This window comes from Globicephala melas, chromosome X (assembly GCF_963455315.2).
Source record: "Globicephala melas chromosome X, mGloMel1.2, whole genome shotgun sequence".
NCBI classification, from domain to species: Eukaryota; Metazoa; Chordata; class Mammalia; order Artiodactyla; family Delphinidae; genus Globicephala; species Globicephala melas.
In genome coordinates, this window is record NC_083335.1 from 67,315,980 (window position 1) to 67,323,619 (window position 7,640).

General features: G+C 43.3%; 1 non-coding gene across 1 annotated transcript; it reads right to left on the bottom strand.

The window, feature by feature from the left end:
• Window positions 1-6,976: 6,976 nt before the first annotated feature.
• LOC115849591 (U6 spliceosomal RNA) lies at window positions 6,977-7,083 on the bottom strand. Its single transcript, XR_004038055.1, has one exon. It is a non-coding gene; the product is annotated as a U6 spliceosomal RNA (small nuclear RNA).
• Window positions 7,084-7,640: the final 557 nt, after the last annotated feature.

Consider the following 7,640-nt stretch of genomic DNA (forward strand, 5'->3'; position numbering starts at 1 on the left):
GGCTCACGGGCCCAGCCGCTCCACGGCATGTGGGATCTTCCCGGACCGGGGCACAAACCCGTGTCCCCTGCATCGGCAGGCAGACTCTCAACCACTGTGCCACCAGGGAAGCCCCGCATGTGTCTTTTTGAGTTATGGTTTTCTCTGGGTATATGCCCAGTAGTGGGACTGCTGGGTCGTATGGTAGTTCTATTTTTAGTTTTTTAAGGAACCTCCATACTGTTCTCCATAGTGGCTGTATCAATTTACATTCCCACGAACAGTGCAAGAGGGTTCCCTTTTCTCTACACCCTCTCCAGCATTTGTTGTTTGTAGATTTTCTGATGATGCTCATTCTAACTGGTGTCAGGTGATACCTCATTGTAGTTTTGATTTGCATTTCTCTAAGAATTAGTGATGTTGAGCAGCTTTTCATGTGCATCTTGGCCATCTGTATGTCTTCTTTGGAGAAATGTCTATTTAGGTCTTCTGCCCATTTTTTTTTTTTTTTTTTTTTTGCGGTACACGGACCTCTCACTGCTGTTGCCTCTCCCGTTGTGGAGCACAGGCTCCGGACGCGCAGGCTCAGTGGCCATGGCTCACAGGCCTAGCCACTCCGCAGCATGCGGGATCTTCCTGGACTGGGGCACGAACCCATGTCCCCTGCATCGGCAGGCGGACTCTCAACCACTGCGCCACCAGGGAAGCCCCCATTCTGCCCATTTTTTGATTGGGTTGTTTGTTTTTTTTTAATATTGAGCTGCATGAGCTGTTTATATATTTTGGAGATTAATCCTTTGTCCATTGATTCATTTGCAAAAATTTTCTTTCATTCTGAGGGTTGTCTTTTCATCTTTTTTGTAGTTTCCTTTGCTTTGCAAAAGCTTTTAAGTTTCATTAGGTCTCATTTGTTTATTTTTGTTTTTATTTCCATTACTCTAGGAGGTGGATCAAAAAAGATTTTGCTGTGATTTATGTCAAAGAGTGTTCTTCCTATGTTTTCCTCTAAGAGTTTTATAGTGTCTGGTCTTACATTTATGTCTCTAATCCATTTTGAGTTTATTTTTGTGTATGGTGTTAGGGAGTGTTCTAATTTCATTCTTTTACATGTACCTGTCCAGTGTTCCCAGCACCACTTATTGAAGAGACTGTTTTTTCTCCACTGGTTTGTCATAGATTAGTTGACCATGTGTGCGTGGGTTTATCTCTGGGCTTTCTATCCTGTTCCATTGATCTATATCTCTGCTTTTGTGCCAGTACCATATTGTCTTTTTTTTCTTTAATTAACTAATTAATTTTATTTATTTATTTTTGGCTGTGTTGGGTCTTCTTCGTTGCTGCACGTGGGCTTTCTCTAGTTGCGGCGAATGGGGGCTACTCTTCATTGTGGTGCGCAGTCTTCTCATTGCGATGGCTTCTCTTGTTGCAGAGCATGGGCTCTAGGCACGTGGGCTTCTGTAGTTGTGGCTCACGGGCTCAGTAGTTGTGGCTCGCAGGCTCTAGAGCACAGGCTCAGTAGTTGCGGCGCACGCGTTTAGTTGCTCCACAGCATGCAGGATCTTCCTGGACCAGGGCTCAAACCCGTGTCCCCTGCATTGGCCGGCAGATTCTTAACCACTGCGCCACCAGGGAAGCCCTACCATATTGTCTTTTTTTTTTTTAAATAAATTTATTTATTTATTTGTTCATTTTTGGCTGTGTTGGGTCTTCGTTTCTGTGCGAGGGGCTTTCTCTAGTTGTGGCAAGCAGGGGCCACTCTTCATCACGGTGCGCGGGCCTCTCACTATCGCGGCCTCTCTTGTTGCGGAGCACAGGCTCCAGATGCGCAGGCTCAGTAGTTGTGGCTCACGGGCCTAGTTGCTCTGCGGCATGTGGGATCCTCCCAGACCAGGACACGAACACGTGTCCCCTGCATTGGCAGGCAGATTCTCAACCACTGCGCCACCAGGGAAGCCCCCATATTATATTGATTACTGTAGCTTTGTAGTATAGTCTGAAGTCAGGGAGTCTGATTCCTCCAGCTCCGTTTTGTTCCCTCAAGGCTGCTTTGGCTATTCGGGGTCTTTTGTGTCTCCATATAAATTTTAAGATTTTTTTTGTTCTAGTTCTGTAAAAAATGCCACTGGTAATTTGATAGGGATTGCATTGAATATGTAGATTGCTTTGGGTAGTATAGTCTTTTTCACAGTATTGATTCTTCCAATGCAAGAACATGGTATATCTCTCCATCTGTTTGTGTTATCTTTGATTTCTTTCATCAGTGTCTTATAGTTTTCTGAGTACAGGTCTTTTACCTCCTTAGGTAGGTTTATTCCTAGGTATTTTATCCTTTTTGTTGCAATCGTGAATGGGATTGTTTCCTTAATTTCTCTTTCTGATCTTTCGTTGTTAGTGTATAGGAATGCCAGAGATTTCTGTGCATTAATTTTGTATCCTGAAACTTTACCAAATTCATTGTTTAGCTCTAGTAGTTTTCTGGTGGCATCTTTAGGATTCTCTATGTATAGTGTCATGTCATCTGCAAACAGTGACAGTTTACTTCTTCTTTTCCAATTTGTATTCCTTTTATTTTTTTCTTCTCTGATTGCCATGGCTAGGACTTCCAAAACTATGTTGAATAATAGTGGCGAGAGTGGACATCCTTGTCTTGTTCCTGATCTTAGAGGAATTGCTTTCAGTTTTTCACCATAGAGAATGATGTTTGCTGTGGGTTTGTCGTATATGGCCTTTATTATGTTGAGGTAGGATCCCTCTATGCCCACTTTCCGGAGAGTTTTTATCATAAATAGGTGTTGAATTTTATCAAAAGCTTTTTCTGCATCTATTGAGATGATCATATGGTTTTTATTCTTCAGTATGAGTGGTAACTCTTATTTTGATCTTCTTTTCATTCTCTCCGTTTATCCACTCTAAATCCTCCCCAACCTCTCTGAATGTGTGTGACCATTTACAGAGGAGGACTAGGAGTCATGGGTGGCAAGTTTCCTAGGTCATTGGCACCCTGTGGTGGGAGCTGGCACTCCAGAAGGCACTGAGAAGGGCCCAAAGGAAGCAGCTACTGCAGGACTGAGGGGGAGGGAAGGAGAGCTGGAGGACTTTGTGTTTAAAGAGGGGGAGTCCTGTGGCTGTGTGAAAATGGCACTGAGAAAAATCCAGTAGCCTAAGGGCAGGTAAGCAGGAGGGCTGGTCCTTTTATCTAATGATCAGGGTGTTTGGAGATCACTGTCCCAGGGAAACAGACAGGGAGCAGCATGGCTCCTGAGGGCCTTCCTTTTAGCTTTTCTCCAAAGCCAACATAGGGGCAGTTGCCTAAGGCAGCAATCAGGGTTCTGCTTTGCTTCATCCGGGGTTCTCAACAATTCCAAGGGTATGAGTGATGATGGCAGACACTGAGCCAAAGCACAACTAGAGATGGCCTTCCTCAGACTCAAGATAAAGATTTTTGTGCTCGTATCTCTCTCTTCAATGGAATTCTCTCCACCAGCCCTTCTTCTCACCACCTTCATCCTTTGGGTACCCAGGGCACCTATACACTTGACTCCCCACCCCCCATCCCCAATTCAAACTTGCCTCCAGGAGAAGTGATTCAAACACTTCAGCAGGGTAAACAAGCTCCTTCACAAACTGGCTTCCAACTAACCCTGAAACCTCATTTCCCACCACTCCCCTCTTCTTTGCAGCAATAGGCAGTGTGACACTGTGAATGAGCACAGATTTGTGTTCACATAGACTAGGTATGGAATTCTGGCCCTACCATTTCCCAGCTTTGGAACCTTAGGCCAAGTCAATTTATTTCTCTGAGCCTCAATTTTCACATCTGAAAAATGGGGATAGTAGTGGTATACTAAAAGCCCTCTTAACAGAGGGCCTAAAGTCACATGAACATATGACTTAAAGTCATATAAACCAGGAAAGTAGACCACCTTCTTTAAGTTCCCTTTTTAACTCTGGTTGCTGGTAGCTTGTTAGCTCCGTATTCCTTACCAGGACCTCCTGTTTTAAGATAACTCACGCAAGTGGTTACTATGGTGCCTGGCCAGGGCGGGTGGTTTCAGTCGGTGTTTCCCTTAACACTAACGTTCTATGAAATTTACAAAAAGCTTAAAATCTTCTGGATATGTGATAGGCGTATGACTGGGTCAATAGGTGAGTTTTCAAATACTGAATGTTAATTAGTGCCTCGAGGAATCTTAATGTCCATGTTCTTGCCAGCATGTGAAAAAGGACAATTTTTGTTGGCTCACAAACCTATTTAGCATTGCCCAAGGAAGCCACTTAAACTCAGTCACCACGTTACCTGAAGCCCTGAGCTCTGCCTTTGAAAATACGACTGCATCTCAGTTGGAGCTTCTGAAGAAATGGTGGTGACCATACACAACAGCACTACTTATTTCTCAAATGAGACTTTTGGCTTGGTTCTTGAAGACTCTTCTTCACTGTGAGTTTAAATCACGAGGACTATGCCTCCTAGTGTGTATGAATTCAAAACACGCTCTGTACCAGACGTTGGCGATCAGGGAAGGGAGGATATTTGGGGATCTAGGCTGTGGAGGAGGTTTCTAAGGGCCACTAAAACGACCGAGATCATATCAGGCGGCCTACTCCACTCACAAGGATATCACACGCACACAAGAATTCGCCGCAGCGTGGTTTGGACTAGATTGAAAATGCAAGAGACGACAAGAGGACACAACCCAGCCCCCGCCACGGGCTCAGCTACCTCCTCTACACCCCGCCAAGCGCGCGTAGGCGCATGCGCGCGACCTTCGTGGGCGGGGCTCAGGCGGCGGCGCCGGAGCTCGTGCAGTGGATTGGCCGGCCGCTACACTGTCCGTTGGCCCTGCCCCGCCTCCACGCGCAAGGCTCATGCGCAGGGCGGGAAAGAGGGAAGTTCAATCCGCGGTCGAGATACACGGAGCCTGATCTGAGGGTCATGGAGGCGTCCCGAGGGTTTGCGGAAGCTGGGGCCTTAAGCCCAGAGCAGGCTGCCCGTTACCTGAGGTACATTTGGGTCGCTGGGCGGGTCTAGTTCACAGGCCCTGGCCGGGAGTGGGTGTGGGTGTGGGGTCCCTTGGACCCTCCCAGGGGCCCAAACTGTTGAGGTGGAGCCTTATGAGACGCGCGGCCGTGTTCTCGGAGGAGGCGTGGTTTCTAAAGCCTGGGGAGCCCCCGATGCCCCGGGTCAAGTAACTCCGGTATGAACTCCTTAAGAGCCAGAACTTCAATCGATCCAGGCTTCCTCGGGTCTGCAGCTTTCAAAATCACCATTTTTTTAAACATCTTTATTGGAGTATAATTGCTTTACAATGGAGTGTTACTTTCTGCTTTATAACAAAGTGAATCAGCTATACATATACATATATCCCCATATCTCCTCCTTCTTGCGTCTGCCTCCCACCCTCCCTATCCCACCCCTCTAGGCGGACACAGAGCACCGAGCTAATCTCCCTCTGCTATGCGGCTGCTTCCCACTAGGTATCTGTTTTACATTTGGTAGTGTATATATATCCATGCCACTCTCTCACTTTGTCACAGCTTACCCTTCCCCCTCCCCATGTCCTCAGGTCCATTCTCTACATCTGGGTCTTTATTCCAGCCCTCCCCCTAGGTTCTTCAGAATCTTTTTTTTTTTTTAAGATTCCATATATATGTTAGCATACGGAATTTGTTTTTCTTTTTCTGACTTACTTTACTCTGTATGACAGACTCTAGGACCATCCACCTCACTACAAATAACTCAATTTCGTTTCTTTTTATGGCTGAGTAATATTCCATTGTATATATGTGCCACATCTTTATTCATTCATCTGTGGATGGACACTTAGGTTGCTTCCATGTCCTGGCTATTGTAAATAGAGCTGCAATGAACATTTTGGTACATGACTCTTTTTGAATTATGGTTTTCTCAGGGTATATGCCCAGTAGTGGGATTGCTGAGTCGTATGGTAGTTCTATTTTTAGTTTTTTAAGGAACCTCCATACTGTTCTCCATAGTGGCTGTATCACAAAATTACCATTTTGAAATCCATTTTCTTTTAATAAAGATTGGTAATGCCTTATGATATTATTCTTACTAAATTTAAATATTTTCTATTATTCTATTTTATGTTTATAATTTAATGTATACATTTTCAGTCAAGGTTCAACACTCATCTTTCTGTTTGGAACTAGCTTTTTAAAATTATTTAAATATATATTAATATATCAAAGATTTAAAATTCTTGTTATATATGGTAAAATATTTTCCTTTTGTAGTTTTTCAATGATTTTTGTGTATGCTGTGCTTTAATATACAAAAATAAACATTAATTTTAAGATACCCCCCTACAAAAGCCTTTCTTGGGTTTTTCCAGTCTACCAAGCCCCAGGCCTAGGGGATACAGAGAGGAGTAAAACACTGTCCCTGCCCCCAAACTGCTTATAATCTAGTGGTGGAAAGGGATAGGTAGACCATAATTGCTATATTGTTTGATAAGTGCTGTAAGAGGTACAATGTGCAAGGCATACTACAGGAGGGAATGGCCAACTACAAGGATCAGTGAGCTAAGGGAAGGGCTCACAAGAGGAGACATTGGTGTTGAGAAACTAATCATTCACCAGATGGCTAAGGGTGGAGGACATGGTGATGTGGGAATGAGCATTTAAAATTTTCTTTAAATTATTATAAAATCAACATAAAATTTACCATCTTAACCATTATTTTTTTTAAATTTATTTTTTCTGGAAGTGTTTTTATTTACAATGTTGTGTTAGTTTCTGGTATATAGCAAAGTGATTCATTTATACTTATATATAGTCTTTAAAATTAAAAAAAATCTTTTTAAATTGAAGTATAGTTGATTTACAGTATCGTGTTAGTTTCAGGTATACTTTTTCATATTCTTTTTCATTATGGTTTATTACAGGATATTGAATATAGTTCCCTGTGCTATACAGTAGGACCTTGTTGTTTATCCATTCTATATATAATAGTTCACATCTGCTAATCCCAAACTCCAAAAATGCGGAATGCTTCACGAATTTGCGTGTCATCCTTGCACAGAGGCCATGCTAATCTTCTCTGTATTGTTCCAATTTTAGTATAAGTGCTGCCAAAGTGAGCACCCATTTTAACTCTTCTTAAGTGTACAGTTCAGTGGTATTAAATACATTAACATTGTTGTTCAACCATTACCATCATCCATCTCCAGAACTCTTTTCATCTTGCAAAACTAAAACTCTATACCTATTAGACAAGAATTCCTCATTCTTCTCTCCCCCAGCCCCTGGCAACCACCATTCTACTTTCTCTGTCAATTTGACTTCTCTAGGGACCTTATATATAAGTACAATCATACAGTATTTGTCTTTTTGTGACTGGTTTATTTTTTATTTTTTTAATTTTTAAAATAAATTTATTTTTATTTTTGGCTGTGTTGGGTCTTTTTTGCTGTGCGCAGGCTTTCTCTAGTTGTGGCGAGCAGGGGCTACTCTTTCGTTGCGGTGATCTGTCTTCTCATTGTTGTGCCTTCTCTTTGTTGCAGAGCACTGGCTATAGGTGCGTGGGCTTCAGTAGTTGTGGCATGTGGGTCCAGTAGTTGTGGCTCATGGGCTCTAGAGCGCAGGCTCAGTAGTTGTGGCGCACGGGCTTAGTTTCTCCAAGGCATGTGGGATCTTCCCGG